Below are 21,998 nucleotides of genomic sequence, written 5' to 3' on the forward strand. Positions count from 1 at the left end.
TTATGTGATTTTATTAATAACATTTGAGTCCGTTTTTTGTACTTTTTATTAACATTAGGTATTATCCTTGTTCTATTGGAAATCTTGATTTTTAGATATACCGAGCTGTCTTTAGCGCCACATCTATTTTTGTTTTTACTATTCCTTTGGAAGATAGCTCTTCTTTTAAACACCCTTTAGATAGGAAGTAAATGTCCTTTCATAGGAGGGCTTTTTCAGCAAGCAGGATATCTTTTTAGACCTGCAGTTTTCTATTGTTGCTTCTTCTTTTTGCTTAAAAAGTCTTTCTGGGCAGTTTTCTGAGGAATCTGCTAGTAAAGATTTTATAAACCTTTTGGGGTTGCTTAAATGTGCTATAGCTTTTATTTGTGATGCCGTTTTTGACATCATTAAGATTAATGCTAAACGTATGTATTTGGCAGTACTTTCTGGATGGGCTTTATGGTTAAAGTATTGGTCTGATGATATGGTTTCTAAATCCAGACTTTTATCTCTCTCTTTTCAGGGAAATATGTTATTTTGTTCTGGTTGGATTATATTATCCCTACTGTGATGGAAGGTAAAGGAGCTCAGGACTAGAAGTCCAAGGGTACATTTATAACTCCTAATCGTTTTTGTCCCTATCATCAGAATAAGGTATGGGAATTCAAATTCTCCACTCAGAAGCAGGCACCTCTGGCTCCGTCTGTAAAATTCTAACTTGAACAAGTCTAAGCAGTCCAAGAAATCTACTCCCTTATGTCAATCTGCATGAAGACGCAGCCCCCAATCCAGAGGCTTTAGTAGGGGGCAAGTTAAGTTTCTTTCAGGAAGCTTGGTTCCAGATGATAGTTAAAATCCATTTAAATAGATAAATAATACATATTGCAATTATTTCTATTAAGCATAATTACAACAATGAAACGGAAATGGTTTCTCAGTCTATGTTTTTGTCACTTTTATTCATGGAATAATTTTGTTTGGGGCTGATCTGGATGTTAGTTTTTCTACTGTGAATGGAGGTAAATGAACTATTCTCTCTCAGGAAAAGACGTCTAAGCGTGAGATCAGGACTTCTAATAATTTTTCATTCCTTTCACCAATCTAGGATCCTCCTCTTCCATTTAGAAACAGGGCTCTTTTGGATTTTCATAGAAGCCATATTCAAATTGGCAGAGCCTAAACAGTCTAAGAAACCTGCCTTCTCTATTAAGTCAGCATGAAGGTAGGACCTCAATTCCAGAACTTTTGGTAGGGGCTTGTTTTTGCCTTTTCAAAAAATATTTTGTTAAGATCCATGGGTTCTGAATTTATTTTCCCAGGGATATAGATTTGGTTTCAAATTAAGTCCCACCAGCAAAAGGTTTATTCTGATTTTGTTCCAAAGATTCCTCTAAGGACAAGAGACTTCTTACAGTCAATCTTAGATCTGGAGTCTTGGTATATATAGTCCCAGTTCCAAGATGAGAACAAGGCCAAATGTTTTATTCCAACCTCTTCATTGTTCTCAAGAAGCAGGGGACATACAGGCCAGTTCTGTATTTTAAGACTTTAATCAAGTTTCTTAAAGTTCCTTCTTTCTAGGAGTCAATTTGGACTATTTTGCCTCTTGTTTTACAAGGGCAGGTTATGCTTGTAGTAGATTGATGAATGATTTTCTTCATAACTCCCTCAGTGATCATCATTAGTTTTTTACGCCTAGATTTAGAGTTTGGCGTTAGCCATCAAAAGCAGCGTTAAGGGGTCCTAATGCTGCTTTTTACCGCCCGCTGGTATTTAGAGTCAGGCAGGAAAGGGTCTACCGCTCACTTTCTTTCTGCGACTCGAGGCTACCGCAGATCCCCTTACGTCAATTGCGTATCCTATCTTTTCAATGGGATTTGCCTAACGCTGGTATTTCGAGTCTTGGAAGAAGTGAGCGGTAGACCCTCTACCGACAAGACTCCAATCGCAAAAAAAAGTCAATAGTTAAGAGCTTTATGGGCTAACGCGGGAACATAAAGCTCTTAACTACTGTGCTATAAAGTACACTAACACCCATAAACTACCTATGAACCCCTAAACCGAGGCCCCCCAAATTGCTAACCCTATAATAATTTTTTTTAACCCCTAATCTGCCGCTCCGGACACTGCCGCAACCTACATTATACCTATGAACCCCTAATCTGCTGCCCCTAACATCGCCAACACCTACATTATATTTATTAACCCCTAATATGCCCCCCCCAACGTCGCCGCCACCTACCTACACTTATTAACCCATAATCTGCCGACCGGACCTCGCCGCCACTATAATAAATGTATTAACCCCTAAACCCCCGTACTCCCGCCTCGCAAACACTATATTAAATAGTATTAACCCCTAATCTGCCCTCCCTAACATCGCCACCTACCTACAAATATTAACCCCTAATCTGCCACCCCCAACGTCGCCGCTACTATAATAAATTTATTAACCCCTAAACCTAAGTCTAACCCTAACACCCCCCTAAGTTAAATATAATTTAAATTAATCTAAATAAATATACTATAATTAAATAAATTATTCCTATTTAAAACTAAATACTTACCTATAAAATAAACCCTAATATAGCTACAATATAACTAATAGTTACATTGTAGCTATTTTAGGATTTATATTTATTTTAGAGGCAACTTTGTATTTATTTTAACTAGGTACAATAGCTATTAAATAGTTAATAACTATTTAATAGCTACCTAGTTAAAATAATTACAAAATTACCTTTAAAATAAATCCTAACCTAAGTTACAAATACACCTAACACTACACTATCAATAAATTAATTAAATAAATTACCTACAATTAGCTAAACTAAAATACAATTAAATAAACTAATCTATAATACAAAAAAAACAAACACTAAATTACAGAAAATATTTTTTTTTACAAGAAGTTTAAACTAATTACATCTAATCTAAGCCCCCTAATAAAATAAAAAAGCCCCCCAAAATAATAAAATGCCCTACCCTATTCTAAATTACATAGTAATCAGCTCTTTTACCAGCCCTTAAAAGGGCTTTTTGCGGGGCATTGCCCCAAAGTAATCAGCTCTTTTACCTGTATATAAAAATACAACCCCCAACATTAAAACCCACCACCCACACACCCCTACTCTAACCCACCCAAACCCCCCTTAAATAAACCTAACACTAACCCCCTGAAGAGCTCCCTACCTTGAGTCGTCTTCACCCAGCCAAGCCGAATTCTTCATCAAAGCGGAGCAAGAAGAGGTCCTTCATCCGGTAGAAGTCTTCATCCAAGCGGGGCAAGAAGAGGTCCTCCATCTGGTAGAAGTCTTTATCCAAGCGGGGTCGTCTATCTTCATCCATCCGGAGCGGAGCAGAGCCATCTTCCATACAGCCGATGCGGAGCCATCCTCTTCAACCGACGGACTAATGATGAATCATGGTTCCTTTAAGGGACATCATCCAAGATGGCGTCCCTCAAATTCCGATTGGCTGATAGGATTCTATCAGCCAATCGGAATTAAGGTAAGAAAAATCTGATTGGCTGATTGAATCAGCCAATCAGATTGAAGTTCAATCCGATTGGCTGATCCAATCAGCCAATCGGATTGACCTTGCATTCTATTGGCTGATCGGAACAGCCAATAGAATGCGAGGTCAATCCGATTGGCTGATTGGATCAGCCAATCAGATTGAACTTCAATCTGATTGGCTGATTCAATCAGCCAATCAGATTTTTCTTACCTTAATTCCGATTGGTTGATAGAATCCTATCAGCCAATTGGAATTTGAGAGACGCCATCTTGGATGACGTCCCTTAAAGGAACCGTCATTCGTCGTTAGTCCGTCGGTTGAAGAGGATGGCTCCGCGTCGGCTGTATGGAAGATGGCTCTGCTCCGCTCCAGATGGATGAAGATAGAAGACCCCGCTTGGATGAAGACTTCTACCGGATGGAGGAGCTCTTCTTGTCCCGCTTGGATGAAGACTTCTACCGGATGAAGGACCTCTTCTTGCCCCGCTTGGATAAAGACTTCTACCGGATGAAGGACCTCTTCTTGCTCCGCTTTGATGAAGAATTCGGCTCGGCTGGGTGAAGATGACTCAAGGTAGGGAGATCTTCAGGGGGTTAGTGTTAGGTTTATTTAATGGGGGTTTGGGTGGGTTAGAGTAGGGGTGTGTGGGTGGTGGGTTTTAATGTTGGGGGGGGTGTATTTTTATTTACAGGTAAAAGAGCTGATTACTTTGGGGCAATGCCCCGTAAAAAGCCCTTTTAAGGGCTGGTAAAAGAGCTGATTACTTTGTAATTCAGAATAGGGTAGGGCATTTTATTATTTTGGGGGGCTTTTTTATTTTATTAGGGGGCTTAGATTAAGTGTAATTAGTTTAAACTTCTTGTAATTTTTTTTCCCCTGTAATTTAGTGTTTGTTTTTTTATATTATAGATTAGTTTATTTAATTGTATTTTAGTTTAGCTAATTGTAGGTAATTTATTTAATTAATTTATTGATTGTGTAGTGTTAGGTGTATTTGTAACTTAGGTTAGGATTTATTTTACAGGTAATTTTGAAATTAGTTATTAACTATTTAATAGCTATTGTACCTAATTAAAATAAATACAAAGTTGCCTGTAAAATAAATATAAATCCTAAAATAGCTACAATGTAACTATTAGTTATATTGTAGCTATATTAGGGTTTATTTTATAGGTAAGTATTTAGTTTTAAATAGGAATAATTTATTTAATTATAGTACATTTATTTAGATTAATTTAAATGATATTTAACTTAGGGGGGGTGTTAGGGTTAGGGTTAGACTTAGGTTTAGGGATTAATAACTTTATTATAGTAGCGGCGACGTTGGGGGCGGCAGATTAGTGGTTAATAATTGTAGGTAGGTGGCGGCGGTGTTAGGGAGGGCAGATTAGGGGTTAATAAAATGTATTATAGTGTTTGCGAAGCGGGAGTGCGGCGGTTTAGGGGTTAATACATTTGTTATAGTGGTGGGGAGGTCCGGTCGGCAGATTAGGGGTTAACAAGTGTAGGTAGGTGGTGGCAACGTTGGGGGGGTGGCAGATTAGGGGTTAATAAATATAATATAGGTGTCGGCGATGTTGGGGGCAGTAGGTTAGGGGTTCATAAGTATAATGTAGGTTGCAGCGGTGTCCGGAGCGGCAGATTAGGGGTTAATAATATAATGTAGGTGTCAGCGATAGCGGGGGCGGCAGATTAGTGGTTAATAAGTGTAAGATTAGGGGTGTTTAGACTCGGGGTTCATGTTAGGGTGTTAGGTGTAGAGTTAGAAAGAGTTTCCCCATAGGAAACAATGGGGCTGCGTTAGGAGCTGAACGCTGCTTTTTTGCAGGTGTTAGGTTTTTTTTCAGCCAGCTCAGCCCCATTGTTTCCTATGGGGAAATCGTGCACGAGCACGTTTTTCCAGTTTACCGCTACCGTAGGCAACGCTGGTATTGAGAGTAGAAGTGGAGCTAAATTATGCTCAACGCTCCCTTTTCTGAGGCTAACACAGCCATTCAGACAACTCTAAATACCAGCGTTGTCTTAAGGGTGCGCTGGAAAAAAAAGCAGCGTTAGCACTGCCTGTCTTTACCGACAAAACTCTAAATCTAGGCCTTAGTTTCTATTTTTTGATCTTCCTTTTGGTTTGGCTACTGTTCACAGAATTTTTCCTAAAGTTCTGGGTACATTCTTGTCTGTAATAAGAGCTCAGGGTATTTTGGTGGTTCTTTAGCTGGATTATATCTTGGAATAGGCTCCATTTAGCAGAATATTATGCAGACTTTTGTTCTTTCTTTAAGAGCATGATTGAAGAATCAATTTTCCAAAGAGTTATCTTTCTCCTCATGTCAGTGTTGTATTCCTAGGTGTCATTATAAACTCTTTGACATACCATAGAAGACAGAAGATTCTCTCAGCTTGTTCTTATCTTCAGTTCCTTTTTATCCATCGTTCTTTGCATGGAGGAATTAGTTCTGATGATTGTAGCATTGGATGTTATTCCATTTGCTTGGTTTCAAGCATTTTCATCTTTGTTTGCTTCATCTCGAATGCAGGGATCAGTTTTAGCTTTCTCAGAAAATCCTTATGGATTTCTGAGCAAAACTACTCTAGTTTTTTTGGTTGATTAATCATTGTATTGTTCTAGGGGGGATTAATCATTGTTTCTCCAAATTAGACTATGGTTTTAACAAACACAAGTCTTTTGGGTTGTGGTGCAGACTGGGGGTCTCAGAGAGCATAGGAAGTTTTGTCTCCTTGGGAGGTGAGGGTACCTATGTTTTGGAACTCTGTGCAATCTTCAGGGCTTTTCAGAGCTGGCCTCTGTTGAACAGATAATTTTCTGTGTTTCTAATCAGACAATTTCACTGTTGTGGCTTATTTATTTTATCAAGAGGGAACGCGCAGTTCCCTGGCGATGAGGGAGGTGTCCTGAATGTTGTCTTTTGCAGAGACTAATCTCTGTTCAATTTCTGAAGTTCCTATTCCAGGGGGGACCATTTGGAAAGCAGACTTTTCAATCACTAGTCTCTTTATCCATGGGAGTGGTCTCTTTACCGGGAAGTTTTTTTTTTTTATTAGATTGTGGATTGATAAAGTCTTCCAGGAATAAATTTGATGGCTTCTTGGTTGAACAATAAGGCTCCCAGATATATTCAGAGGTTCAGGGATTGCTATATCAGGTTGCTATAGCAGCAACCCGGTTGTTTTGCCTAGCTTACATATTTCCATCTCTTGTTCTGTTACCAAGAGTGATAGCCAAGATCAAGCAGGAAGTATAATCAGTAATTCTGATTGCTCCAGTTAGTTTGTGGATCTGGTGGAGATGTCCAGTTGCCCCCCATGACCTTCTCCTCTGTTCCACAACCTTCTGTCTCAAGGGCTGTTCTTTTCATCAGGTTCTAAGATCTCTCAGCTTTATGGCTTGGGGATTAAATGCTTAATTTATAGTCAGAGACATTTTTTCTGATTGTGTTTTTGGGTCCTTGATTCAGGCCCATAAACCTGTGACGATGAAGGTTTTTCAAAGGGTTTGGAAGGCCTTTATTTCATGATTTTCTAAGCATGGTTTTAGCTGGCACTCTTTTAGAATTCTTTGAATTCTTCAGTTTCTTCAGGATGGTTTGGATAAGGATTTATCCACCAGTTTTTAAAAAGGCCAGATTTTGGCTTTTCCACTTTTTGTTTCTCTACTAAGCTTCCTGAAATTCTCTGTTTTGTTCCAGCTTTAGTCAGGATCCAGCCAGTGGTAAAACAAATTTCGCCTGTTTGTAACCTGTAACTTCAATTTGGTTTTAATAATATTGCAGGTTACTTTTTTTGAGCCTATGCACTATTTGAATACTTAGTTTTTTGTCCTGGAAGGTTTTGTTTCTTTTAGCAATCCCTGCTGTCTACTCTATTCTGTGGGTCTCCGTGTGTGGTTATCCATTTGCAAGAACACTAGATGGCAGCACTATTTCCTGCCATGTAGTGCTCTAGATACCTATCTAGGTATCTATTCAACACAGAATATCATGGGGAAAAGCTAATTTCATAATAGAGTCACAAAATAATGTTTTTGGGTTTCATATCCCTTTAAATATTATTTTGTCCCACCCAAATTACTTGTGGACTCTACAGCTTGGGTATTAGTTTCCCAGGTATGATGACTCATGGACTCCTTTATGAAAGAAAGACTTAAGGAACTGCTGGTCAATCGTCCTTTTCTATTTCGCAGATATATTAGTTTATTTTCCCGACTGTTTTGACCTCTCTGATTGAACTGTTGCTGCTATTACGGTGCAAATATTTGCTTTTATTGTTATTTGTGTATGTTTAAACGGTTTTTTATATGATTGATTTTTATTAAAGCCATTTCATAAATGTATTGGTTATTAGTTTTATTTACTAGTTTATACAGTGTTTACTACTGTCTGGATTTAGCTCTATCCACTTTCCTTATTTCTAAAGGTTTTTTAAAGATTATTTTTATCTTAAGGATAGCTGCTTTAAATAATATATATTCTTGGGGAACCTATAAAGATATAACTAAATGTGTTCACATGTTGTGTTCATCTATAGAGGAAAACCCAGATCCTGAAGGTTAACACGACCAGTACAGCGGCAGTCACTCTTGTAGGAGATGCACTGGAAGAGGTTGAGGCCTTCACCGGACAGTGTCATAGACAAGCAGGGCAGTACAGACACCAATCTCAATACAAGCATCAGCAAAACAAGGGCTTCCTTCATCCAGCTAAAGAAGATATGGATCTCCAAAGACCTAATGCTGCAAACTAAGATCAGGCTTTTTAACACCAGTGTTAAATTGGTAATTCAATATGGAGCAGAAACTTGAAGGACAACTGGAAATGATATGAATCAACCTGGAAGAGGATGTGTGTATTTATTATCTCAACACACTGTGAAGAGGATGGTTCAAGTGACCTAAATATCTCCAAGGATCACAGCTTGAGAATTGCAGAAGTAAGTTGCATCTTGGGGTCAGAAAGTCTACAAAACTACAATTTGACCACCACAAGTTGTTTTGAAGGGTTTCAAGAAAAAAGCCTCTACTCTCATCCAGAAACAAACTCAAGCATCTTCAGTTTGCCAGACACTACTGACACTTCAAATGGGAACGGGTTATATGGTCAGATGAAACCAAAAACAGAATTTATGCTTACCTGATAAATTACTTTCTCCAACGGTGTGTCCGGTCCACGGCGTCATCCTTACTTGTGGGATATTCTCTTCCCCAACAGGAAATGGCAAAGAGTCCCAGCAAAGCTGGTCACATGATCCCTCCTAGGCTCCGCCCACCCCAGTCATTCGACCGACGGACAGGAGGAAATATATATAGGAGAAACCATATGGTACCGTGGTGACTGTAGTTAGAGAAAATAATTCATCAGACCTGATTAAAAAACCAGGGCGGGCCGTGGAGAAAGTAATTTATCAGGTAAGCATAAATTCTGTTTTCTCCAACATTGGTGTGTCCGGTCCACGGCGTCATCCTTACTTGTGGGAACCAATACCAAAGCTTTAGGACACGGATGAAGGGAGGGAGCAAATCAGGTCACCTAAACGGAAGGCACCACAGCTTGCAAAACCTTTCTCCCAAAAATAGCCTCCGAAGAAGCAAAAGTATCAAATTTGTAAAATTTGGCAAAAGTGTGCAGTGAAGACCAAGTCGCTGCCTTACATATCTGGTCAACAGAAGCCTCATTCTTGAAGGCCCATGTGGAAGCCACAGCCCTAGTGGAGTGAGCTGTGATTCTTTCAGGAGGCTGCCGTCCGGCAGTCTCATAAGCCAATCGGATAATGCTTTTAAGCCAAAAGGAAAGAGAGGTAGAAGTCGCTTTTTGACCTCTCCTTTTACCAGAATAAACAACAAACAAGGAAGATGTTTGTCTGAACTCTTTAGTAGCCTCTAAATAGAACTTTAGAGCACGGACAACGTCCAAATTGTGTAACAAACGTTCCTTCTTTGAAACTGGATTCGGACACAAAGAAGGTACAACTATCTCCTGGTTAATATTTTTGTTAGAAACAACTTTAGGAAGAAAACCAGGCTTAGTACGCAAAACCACCTTATCTGCATGGAACACCAGATAAGGAGAAGAACACTGCAGAGCAGATAACTCTGAAACTCTTCTAGCAGAAGAAATTGCAACCAAAAACAAAACTTTCCAAGATAGTAACTTAATATCTACGGAATGTAAGGGTTCAAACGGAACCCCTTGAAGAACTGAAAGAACTAGATTTAGACTCCAGGGAGGAGTCAAAGGTCTGTAAACAGGCTTGATCCTAACCAGAGCCTGAACAAATGCTTGAACATCTGGCACAGCTGCCAGTCTTTTGTGTAGTAAGACAGATAAAGCAGAGATCTGTCCCTTTAAAGAACTTGCAGATAATCCTTTCTCCAAACCTTCTTGAAGAAAGGAGAGAATCTTAGGAATTTTTATCTTATTCCATGGGAATCTTTTGGATTCACACCAACAGATATATTTTTTCCATATTTTATGGTAAATTTTTCTAGTTACAGGTTTTCTGGCCTGAACCAGAGTATCTATCACCGAATCTGAAAACCCACGCTTTGATAGAATCAAGCGTTCAATCTCCAAGCCGTCAGTTGGAGGGAGACCAGATTTGGGTGTTCGAATGGACCTTGAACAAGAAGGTCCTGTCTCAAAGGTAGCTTCCATGGTGGAGCCGATGACATATTCACCAGGTCTGCATACCAAGTCCTGCGTGGCCACGCAGGAGCTATCAAGATCACCGAGGCCCTCTCCTGATTGATCCTGGCTACCAGCCTGGGAATGAGAGGAAACGGTGGGAATACATAAGCTAGGTTGAAAGTCCAAGGTGCTACTAGTGCATCTACTAGAGTCGCCTTGGGATCCCTGGATCTGGACCCGTAGCAAGGAACCTTGAAGTTCTGACGAGACGCCATCAGATCCATGTCTGGAATGCCCCATAATTGAGTTATTTGGGCAAAGATTTCCGGATGGAGTTCCCACTCCCCCGGATGAAATGTCTGACGACTCAGAAAATCCGCTTCCCAATTTTCCACTCCTGGGATGTGGATCGCAGACAAGTGGCAGGAGTGATCCTCCGCCCATTGAATTATTTTGGTCACTTCTTTCATCGCCAGGGAACTCTTTGTTCCCCCTTGATGATTGATATAAGCAACAGTCGTCATGTTGTCTGATTGGAACCTTATGAATTTGGCCTTTGCTAGTTGAGGCCAAGCTCTGAGAGCATTGAATATCGCTCTCAGTTCCAGAATGTTTATCGGGAGAAGAGACTCTTCCCGAGACCATAGACCCTGAGCTTTCAGGGATTCCCAGACCGCACCCCAGCCCACTAGACTGGCGTCGGTCGTGACAATGACCCACTCTGGCCTGCGGAAGCTCATTCCCTGGGACAGATGGTCCAGGGTCAGCCACCAATGGAGTGAATCTCTGGTCTTTTGATCTACTTGAATCATTGGAGACAAGTCTGTATAATCCCCATTCCACTGTTTGAGCATGCACAGTTGTAATGGTCTTAGATGAATTTGTGCAAAAGGAACTATGTCCATTGTTGCAACCATCAATCCTATTACTTCCATGCACTGCGCTATGGAAGGACGAGGAACAGAATGAAGCACTTGACAAGAGCTTAGAAGTTTTGATTTTCTGACCTCTGTCAGAAAAATCCTCATTTCTAAGGAATCTATTATTGTTCCCAAGAAGGGAACTCTTGTTGACGGGGACAGAGAACTCTTTTCTTTGTTCACCTTCCATCCGTGAGATGTGAGAAAGGCTAGAACGATGTCCGTATGAGCCTTTGCTTTTGACAGGGACGACGCTTGTATTAGAATGTCGTCCAAGTAAGGTACTACTGCAATGCGCCTTGGTCTTAGAACCACTAGAAGGGACCCTAGCACCTTTGTGAAAATCCTTGGAGCAGTGGCTAATCCGAATGGAAGAGCCACAAACTGGTAATGTTTGTCCAGAAAAGCGAACCTTAGTAACTGATGATGTTCTTTGTGGATAGGAATATGTAGGTACGCATCCTTTAGATCCACGGTAGTCATAAATTGACTTTCCTGGATGGTGGGTAGAATCGTTCGAATAGTTTCCATTTTGAACGATGGTACCCTGAGAAATTTGTTTAGGATCTTCAAATCCAAAATTGGTCTGAACGTTCCCTCTTTTTTGGGAACTACGAACAGATTGGAATAAAATCCCATTCCTTGTTCCTTTATTGGAACTGGGTGTATCACTCCCATCTTTAACAGGTCTTCTACACAATGTAAGAATGCCTGTCTCTTTATTTGGTTTGAGGATAAGTGAGACTTGTGGAACCTTCCCCTTGGGGGTAGTTCCTTGAATTCCAGGAGATAACCTTGAGAAACTATTTCTAGCGCCCAAGGATCCTGAACATCTCTTGCCCAAGCCTGAGCAAAGAGAGAGAGTCTGCCCCCCACCAGATCCAGTCCCGGATCGGGGGCTACTCCTTCATGCTGTTTTGTTAGCAGTGGCAGGCTTCTTGGCCTGCTTACCCTTGTTCCAGCCTTGCATTGGTTTCCAGGCTGGTTTGGGTTGTGAGGCATTACCCTCTTGCTTAGAGGATGCAGAATTAGAGGCTGGTCCATTTCTGCGAAAGGGACGAAAATTAGGCTTATTTTTAGCCTTAAAAGACCTATCCTGTGGAAGAGCGTGGCCCTTTCCCCCAGTGATGTCTGAAATAATTTCTTTCAAATCAGGTCCAAATAAAGTTTTACCTTTGAAAGGAATGTTAAGCAATTTTGTCTTGGATGACACATCCGCTGACCAAGACTTTAGCCAAAGCGCTCTGCGCGCCACGATAGCAAACCCTGAATTTTTCGCCGCTAATTTTGATAATTGCAAAGCGGCATCTAAAATAAAAGAGTTCGCCAATTTAAGTGCTTGAACTCTGTCCATAACCTCCTCATATGGAGTTTCTCTACTGAGCGACTTTTCTAGTTCCTCGAACCAGAACCACGCTGCCGTAGTGACAGGAACAATGCATGAAATTGGTTGTAGAAGGTAGCCTTGCTGTACAAAAATCTTTTTAAGCAAACCTTCCAATTTTTTATCCATAGGATCTTTGAAAGCACAACTATCTTCGATAGGAATAGTAGTGCGTTTGTTTAGAGTAGAAACTGCCCCCTCGACCTTGGGGACTGTCTGCCATAAGTCCTTTCTGGGGTCGACCATAGGAAATAATTTCTTAAATATAGGGGGAGGAACAAAAGGTATGCCGGGCTTTTCCCACTCTTTATTTACTATGTCCGCCACCCGCTTGGGTATAGGAAAAGCGTCGGGGGGCACCGGAACCTCTAGGAACCTGTCCATCTTGCATAATTTCTCTGGAATGACCAAATTGTCACAATCATCCAGCGTAGATAACACCTCCTTAAGCAGTGCGCGGAGATGTTCTAATTTAAATTTAAATGTCACAACATCAGGTTCAGCTTGATGAGAAATTTTTCCTGAATCTGAAATTTCTCCCTCAGACAAAACCTCCCTCATGGCCCCCTCAGATTGGTGTGAGGGTATGACAGAACAATTATCATCAGCGTCCTCTTGCTCTTCAGTGTTTAAAACAGAGCAATCGTGCTTTCTCTGATAAGTAGGCATTTTGGATAAAAGATTTGCTATAGAGTTATCCATTACAGCCGTTAATTGTTGCATGGTAATAAGTATTGGCGCACTAGATGTACTAGGGGTCTCCTGCATGGGCAAAACTGGTGTAGACACAGTAGGGGATGATGTAGTATCATGTTTACTCCCCTCATTTGAGGAATCATCTTGGGCAATATCATTATCTGTGGCAGTACTGTCCTTACTTTGTTTGGAAGCTATGGCACAATTATCACATAAATTTAAATGGGGAGACACATTGGCTTTCATACATATAGAACATAGCTTATCTGAAGGTACAGACATGTTAAACAGGCTTAAACTTGTCAACAAAGCACAAAAAACGTTTTAAAATAAAACCGTTACTGTCACTTTAAATTTCAAACAGAAAACACTTTATTACTGAATATGTGAAAAAGTATGAAGGAATTGTTCAAAAATTACCAAAATTTCACCACAGTGTCTTAAAGCCTTAAAAGTATTGCACACCAAATTTCAGAGCTTTAACCCTTAAAATAACGGAACCGGAGCCGTTTTTCAATTTAACCTCTATACAGTCCCAGATATAGTCTTTGCTAAGACCCAACCAAGCCCTGAGGGGAATACGATACCAAATGACGCCTTCTAAAAGCTTTTTCAGAGATTCTTAGATCCTCACACATGCATCTGCATGCCCTGCTCTCAAAAAACAACTGCGCATTAATGGCGCGAAAATGAGGCTCAGTCTATGACTAGAAAGGCCCCCTGACTGAAAAAGGTGTCCAATACAGTGCCTGCCGTTTTATAAGCGTTCCCCAAGATTATAAATGCCAATTGTTAGCCTAAATCTGAATAATATGCACAAATAAAGCAATCGATTTAGCCCATAAAAATGTCTACCAGTTTTTTAGCCCATAATAAGCCCTTTATTCTGTTTGATTGACTAAGAAAATGGCTTACCGGTCCCCATGAGGGGAAATGACAGCCTTCCAGCATTACACAGTCTTGTTAGAAATATGGCTAGTCATACCTTAAGCAGAAAAGTCTGCTAACTGTTTCCCCCAACTGAAGTTACTTCATCTCAACAGTCCTATGTGGAAACAGCAATCGATTTTAGTTACTGTCTGCTAAAATCATCTTCCTCTTACAAACAGAAATCTTCATCCTTTTCTGTTTCAGAGTAAATAGTACATACCAGCACTATTTTAAAATAACAAACACTTGATAGAAGAATAAAAACTACATTTAAACACCAAAAAACTCTTAACCATCTCCGTGGAGATGTTGCCTGTGCAACGGCAAAGAGAATGACTGGGGTGGGCGGAGCCTAGGAGGGATCATGTGACCAGCTTTGCTGGCACTCTTTGCCATTTCCTGTTGGGGAAGAGAATATCCCACAAGTAAGGATGACGCCGTGGACCGGACACACCAATGTTGGAGAAATAGAGCTTTTTGGCAATAAACACCAGAGCTGGGTTAGGCACACAAAGAAAGGTAGCCATATGGAAAATTACCTCATGCCCACAGTTAAAAATGGTGGGGACTCATTAATGTTTTGGGCTTTTTTCCTGCCAGAGGACCTGGAGATTTTGTTAGTAAACATGGCATAATGGGCTCTATCCAATATCAACAGATATTAAATGAACACCTGACTGCCTCTGCCAGAAAGCTTAAAATGAGCCGTGGTTGGAATCAACACAAAAATGGTTTACTGATCACAAAATTAAGGTCCTGCCATGGCCATGCAAGTCCCCTTACTTGAACCCCATAGAAAACCTGTGGGGTGAAACTGCATCAACCTCGAAATTTGGAGAGAGAAAGAGACCGACCTGTCAGGTTAGCCAGTGTTGTTAAATCAGTTGACTGACCACAAATTCACCCCCTGCGTATGCGCGCCACCGCATCACCGTATTTGAGCACATCACTGCATTCCAATCACTGAACTTCACTTCGTTGTGAATCAGACATATAAACGCTGAACTCAGGGGATAAAATACAGGGGGTTCCGGGGTCGCAACTGCGACTGGGCCCTTGAGGGGGGGGGCCCAGTTTAATTTTTTTTTTATTTCTTCAATAAAAAATGTTGACCTGCCACTGCCTGCACTTATATCACCTGAGTGTGACATGATGCCTCACTAGTGTCCCTGACTACAGGGGTTAGTGTTTCTGTTTTACCCATTGGTGTTTATGTGTGTATATGTGTGTGTGTATGTATGTATGTGACTGTTTGTGTATTTATGCATGTATGTGTGTGTGTATGTATGTATGTGACTGTGTGTGTATTTATGCATGTATGTGTGTGTGTGTGTGTGTATGTTTGTGGAACCAGCAAATTACAGACCTTGTTATTACAGCATGGGGGGGGGGGCGGGAGGTAAACAGTGTCACTATACAGTACCACTATATACAGTACAGGAGTCTGGACCATGTCACAGACTACTGTGATCACTCTATAAAGTACTAGGGCGGGTAGGGTCAGGCCATCCATTTCACCGGCAGATTACAGACTGTGTCACTAACTCACTATATACAGTACTGGTGGGTTAAACAGTGTCACTATATACAGTAATAGGGGCCCTGTGGTTTCTAGTTATGCCTCTGGCTGCACTGTAATTCCCCCATCTTAGCTATCTTTTTTGCCTCCGCCTGGGGGTACAATGGGGTGAACCCCCCCTTGTAAACCTCATTCCCTGAGGTTTACTTGGGGTGGATGCCAGAGGACCGCCCCCTTTGAACCCCCCCCAGGTGGAGCATAAAAGATAGTGAAGATAGGGGAATTACAGTGCAGCGTATATATGTCTGATTAACAACGCATACAATGGAAGCAGCAGTTCCGCTGTTGAGATTCGGTTCCTGCGGTGGGGCGCATGTACAGTGAGTGAATTTGTGGTCAGGCAGCTGATTTCATGTCATCGGAGGTGATGTGATTGGCTAATCTGATTAATTGGCTGATCTGACAGAACACAGGCAATAGTGCAATAAGAAAATGGTCTGACAAATTCAAACAGTTTAGTATTGCTTTTCTATGTCCATTTAACAAAACAACAAAATCACTTGGGGGTCGATCACAATCCTTTAAAAAAGTTTGTTAAATGATTTGTCTGCAAATATGCCCATTGTTTTTTAGACTTTTATGGTGGTTTTCTGTTGAAAATCATTAGATATGTTTTTTTACAGGATTGCAACCCTTTGGTTATTTAAAATACTTTACACATAAAATGCTATAGGTGGCAGCAACATGTTAGATATGATGGTTTCTATAATAATATGTCTTGTTTGCAGAGCTTCCTTTAGATCTTTTTTTTAATTTATTTTCATACATGTAGCTTCCTATCTACTGAACTGCCGTAGACCCATAGACTCTTTAAAAAAAAACAAATAAAAAAAACACATTATATGATTTTTATTTTTTTAAAAAGGTTTTTAAGGAAATTACTTTCTGAAGAATAGTTTTAAATAGAGTTCAAATAAAAGAAAACTCATTATATAACAGGAATAAAGTAATCAAACAATATAGCAAACAGCAATATATTCATGTAATGTATTAGCATTATTCATATGACATTCATTAGCTCAATATTAATATTAATGAGTTCTAGGGGCATATTTAGCAAGCTCCATATGGAACTTGATGCCCCTTGTTTCTAAAGACCGCTGCTCCATAACTTGTCCGCCTGCTCTGAGGCGGCGGACAGAAATCAACCCGATCGAATACGATCGGGTTGATTGACACCCCCTGCTAGCGGCCGATTGGGCGCGAATCTGCAGGGGGCGGCATTGCCCCAGTAGTTCACAAGAACTGCTGGTGCAATGATAAATGCTGGTGCAATGATAAATGCCGACAGCGTACGCTGTCGGTATTTATTGATGTCTATCGATGTGCGGCGGACATGATACTCTACTTCGTAGCGTATTGATAAATATGCCCCCTAGTGTTTTGTAGAGCTGTTTATCTTAACTTCATCTTTATCCAAAGAGTAACAGTACTTCAATTGCTAGATCTCAGTACAGATGTTGAACTAAGACCAGAGGGCCACACCAGACACCCTTGGTTGTTTAACTGTCCCCTCGCTGTTCTGTATATTTGGTCCTAGCTTTTCTTCTTAACTGCTTTTTCAGACAACACTTACCTGACTTCTAAAGAAAAGCAGACACAGGTTTATAAAACCATAAAATAGACACACTTTTTCCTAAAGAAGGTTTTCTTGGTTTGCAATACAATACTTATAATCTTCTTTAAGTAGCCAAGGGGTTAAACATCCAAACTATTTACAGAAAGTTATAACCTGCACTCTCCATCCTTCCTCAAATTAATCTATAAAAATGACAAACCTCTTTAGGGGAATCTTTCTCTAATACATGCATTTTAAATCAGTTTTACTTTGTATACACACCTTGGTACTTTTGATCAATCTGAAACATTTCTCATAAGATAAGCATGGGGTATTTCGTGCTTCACCAAATTAACCCTTTCAGAAACACAAATATGGGTGGCTGCTTAGCACAAAGCAAAAAAGAAAAAAACAGTGCCTGAACACAATCCCAGTTGTACAAAGCACAAAATACTGCTACATTTTAACAAACAAGGATAAGGTTGTAAGCTATGCTTTATCCCCAAACATAAATCTAAAAAGAGGTTTTTTTTGTACCACATTTTGGCCATAATATGCATGCTCCCCTACTACTATAAATACATCTTAGGCTAATATATTTGAATTGGGGATGCTTTTACAATCAGTTTTACTGTGCATGCATGCTTTGATTGTACTTTAAATCCACTGCAAGATTTCTAATGATATAGGGATGAAAATATTTAAAGGGACATGAAACCCAATTTTTAAATTTGTATTGAAATGTTTATTAAGTGAAACAAATAAAACATTGTTGTTGAAAATACACAGTATATAAAGTAAATTCTTGTTTTGTTAACAAAATGCAAATATAATACTTTGACATTGTTACATAATGATTCCAGTCAATCAAACTAAGGCATTATAATACACTTAAAAAGGAAAAAGTTAGAGGCAGGTGGGATAACAAGAAAATTCAACTAGGTATTATAGTAGACAAAATGATATTGTCCCCAAACCAATAGTTTAGGTTATTTAACTCAGAATATTTGATATATATTCTTTCCACAGAAAGCATTATAGAGGGAAAATCATCTGTACGCTTAGTTCGATTATAATGTTATTTTTCTAATTTTACCATGTGTAATACTCTCTCATTCCACTGGGAGGCCAAAACTATTTTGTGCAGATAATCAATATAATTAGTAGAGTTTGCCTAAAGATACATTTGATTTGGGGGATTTGATTATAAAGAAATATCAAAGGATTCAGTTCAATCTGTAATGAAAGATCTGTTTCAACTTCAATTTTCATATTAGAACAGTAAGTTTGGGCCACTGGGCAAGACCACCATATGCTGTGTGCCTTTTTCTTTACAGCCTCTCCAGCAGGATGTCTGAACTGTTTTGTAAATCTGTCCTAATCTGGAGGGTGTCATGTACCATCTACATAAGAATTTTATGTCCATTTCCATGATTGACATGGACTAAGAACATTAATTTATTGCTGAAAAATAAGTTTCCAATCCTTTTTAGGGATAGGATGCTCTAGTTCACCTTCCCATTTTGTGTTGTAAGATGGCAACACCATTGAATAATGGGCCATCATTAGGTTTATATGTGATAGAAAGTATACCTTTTGAACACATGGTAGTATAGCACAGATTTTCAAAAGTCGTAAGGGAACAAGATATATTTCTTTTATATGGGTGTTTAGAGATAAAGTGGGACAATTGAATATATCTATTAAAGTGGTTAAATATCGGATTTACTGGTTCGGATAATTCCATTTATGATAATAGGTTGCCATTTTGTAATAACAAATTGCAGGTGATTGAACGATGTAAAGTGTGTGTAGAGTGTCCGGAGATAGGGTTAGTGGGAAAGACAAGGAAGAGGGAATAGTAGAAAGTGAAGTCAACTTTTTTTATACACTTGTCCCATATCTAGATAGTTTCTTGAATGGCATAATTAGGTATCTTAAATATTTCCCTCTGGGTAGGTGGCATACAGCATGCACCACCTAGCTGTATACAACCCGTCATATTGTGTTCTATTTGGACCCACCAGACATTAAATTTGAAACTTTAATACCTCCTTGGTCTTTGGGTTGGTACAACGTATTTGTAGTCATTCTAGGGCGTTTACGTTTCCAAATCTATGTATTAAGTATTTCCTGGAATTTAGAAATCTTTTAATCTGGGATAGGAATCGGTAATGTTTGAAAGAGGTATAAAAAACTAGGTAGGATTGACATTTTCACTACATTTACCCTCCCTAACCATGAAATAGGTTTACTTTCCCAGTTTTTAAACAAAATGTTAATTTCCTGTATTAAAAAGTCATAATTTAAAGAGAATAATTTAGAATGATTCAGGGAAATCCTGCTCTGCCTATCTGGTCTTCTGGAACTCAGTGCCACACCAAAATTGAGCCCAAGACCAGCGCCGCTGGCCGACTACCGGGGGACCGGCAAAACCTGCTCTGCTTATGTGGGCTTCTGGAACTAATTGATGGACCAGAATTGAGGCCCAGACTGTTGAGCAGGTTTTGCTGGATTATTTAAAGTATTGAAGATATCTTAAAATAAATTTAATAGCTGCTTGCTATTATTTCAAACATAAAGATATGTTTAAAATAATATTAAAGTAAATGTCAACTTTCATGAATCAGTGCCCGTTTTTTAAAAAAAACTATTAAACTATTCATGAAAGTTAACATTGCACTGGATTTTACAAATACCTTCTTCTCCTGAAACACCGGATCGCAGATTGCCCCGCATGCTTCTTCCTGCTGTACTAACACAGCAATAACGAAACCGGCTTCCTCCAATCACAGCGTGGCCTCACCAGATGAACGCTCCTGGGGGGAAGACATGATTGGAGAGAGACGATTTCGTCATTGATGACGAAGTACAGAGGAGCTGCAGGCGTGGGATCGGCGATCCGGTGTTTCAGGAGAAGGTAAGTAGTTGTAAAATCCGGTGCAATGTAAACTTTCATGAATGAAAGTGCCCCTATTTTTAATAGTTTTTTTAAAAACCGGGCACTGATTCATTAAAGTTGACATTCACTTTAAGCAAAAGCTAAGGGCCAGATTACAAGTGGAGCGCTAAATATCATTCATTAAAGCAATATTTGCACTTCACTTTGTAATACCAGTGTATTAGTATATGTTGTCTGCAATGCGAACGCGACATTGTGTTTGCATTGCTGGGAAGCATTGCACTCACAAGAGCGTGCTTCCATAGGCTCAGAGATGGCATCAGAACTTCAGTGCAGAGAAGAGGGTAAGTCCGGCAGTAAAGGCAGAATGTTTAAATATATATGTATATGATTTTTAGTGCCGTTTTTTTCTAACACTCCCCTCCCACCAACTTTAACCCCAAAATACTGCCTAGTGCAGTAATTTTTTACAAAAATAAAGATGCTGTCAATAGAACAAACTTTTTAAAATTTAAATTCTAATCATCCAATAGAAAATAATAATTAGAATTTAAATTTTAAAAATTTATTTCTATTAGCTGTTTCAACTCAATAGGGATTTAATGATTTGAAATCAGCCAATCGGAAGTAAGGGGTACCCCTATATATTGAGGATTGACGTCTCCGGATTTCATTTTGCGGCAGAGATCGCATGAAGAGGAAGGCTCCCCAAAGAGAGCCGAAGAAAAGAATATGGGAAGCGGTGGTGGCATAAGAGGCTGACGAAGTACGCCTCTGCTGCTGCAAAAATGGACCCCCGGCACCTTGGAGGATAGACAAAGATGAGCCCCACCAGTAATGAAGATTGCAGAGTGGAGGAAGTGGAAGTCCACCTCTGCAAAGATGGGCACCTGTACCTTGGATGAAGATGGGCCCGAGACGGACCAAGAGGAGCCAGAGTCCCCATTATATGTGAGTAACCTAAGCTACCCATTGCCCCTAAAGGGGCAATTGTATGGGCATTGACCTTAAAAGGGCATTCAGCTCTTTTTTGGTGTCCATCCCTAATCTAAAAAAAAAGCCCACCCAAAAAATAACACTAACCCCATAAAATCTACTCACGGTTCCTGAAGTCCGGACATCCATCTCCATCCAGGAGATCTTCATCCATCTTGGGAACGTCTTCTATCTTCATCCCGGCGGCGGAAAGTAGAGCTATAGGATGAGAGCTACTGAAATCCTATTGGCTGTTCAAATCAGCCAATAGGATTTCAGAAGCTCTCATCCTTCTGGCTGATTTGAACAGCCAATAGAATTTCAGAAGCTCTCATCCTATTGGCTGATTTGAATTTGAAGAATCAAATCAGCTAATAGGAATGCAAGGTACACCATTTTGAAACAGATACCTTGCATTCAACTTCAGTGTACGGCGGTGATCGTATGAAGAGGACGCTCCGTGCAGGATGTCATCGCCATCCAGGATAGCTCCACTCTGCGCCGTCGGGATGAAGATAGAAGATGTCCCCGAGATGGATGAAGGGGTTGCCCCCTGGATGAAGACTTCTTGCTGCCTGGGTGAAGACTTCTCGACGCCTGGATGTCTGGACTTCAGGAACCGTGAATGGATTTTATGGGGTTAGTGTTAGTTTTTTTTTTGGGTGGGCACCATAAAAGAGCTGAATGCCCTTTTAAGGGTAGTAAAAGACCTGAATGCCCTTTTAAGGGCAATGCCCATACAAATACCCCTTTTGGGGCAATGGGTAGCTTAGTTTTTTTTAGACAGCTTTTGTATTTTGGGGGGTTGGTTGGGTAGTGGGTTTTACTGTTGGGGGACTTTTTCTCTAGGTAAAAGAGCTGTTTAACCTAGGGCAATGCACTACAAAAGGCCCTTTTAAGGCTATTGGTAGTTTA

Source organism: Bombina bombina, chromosome 8 (genome assembly GCF_027579735.1).
Source record: "Bombina bombina isolate aBomBom1 chromosome 8, aBomBom1.pri, whole genome shotgun sequence".
Lineage (NCBI taxonomy): Eukaryota > Metazoa > Chordata > Amphibia > Anura > Bombinatoridae > Bombina > Bombina bombina.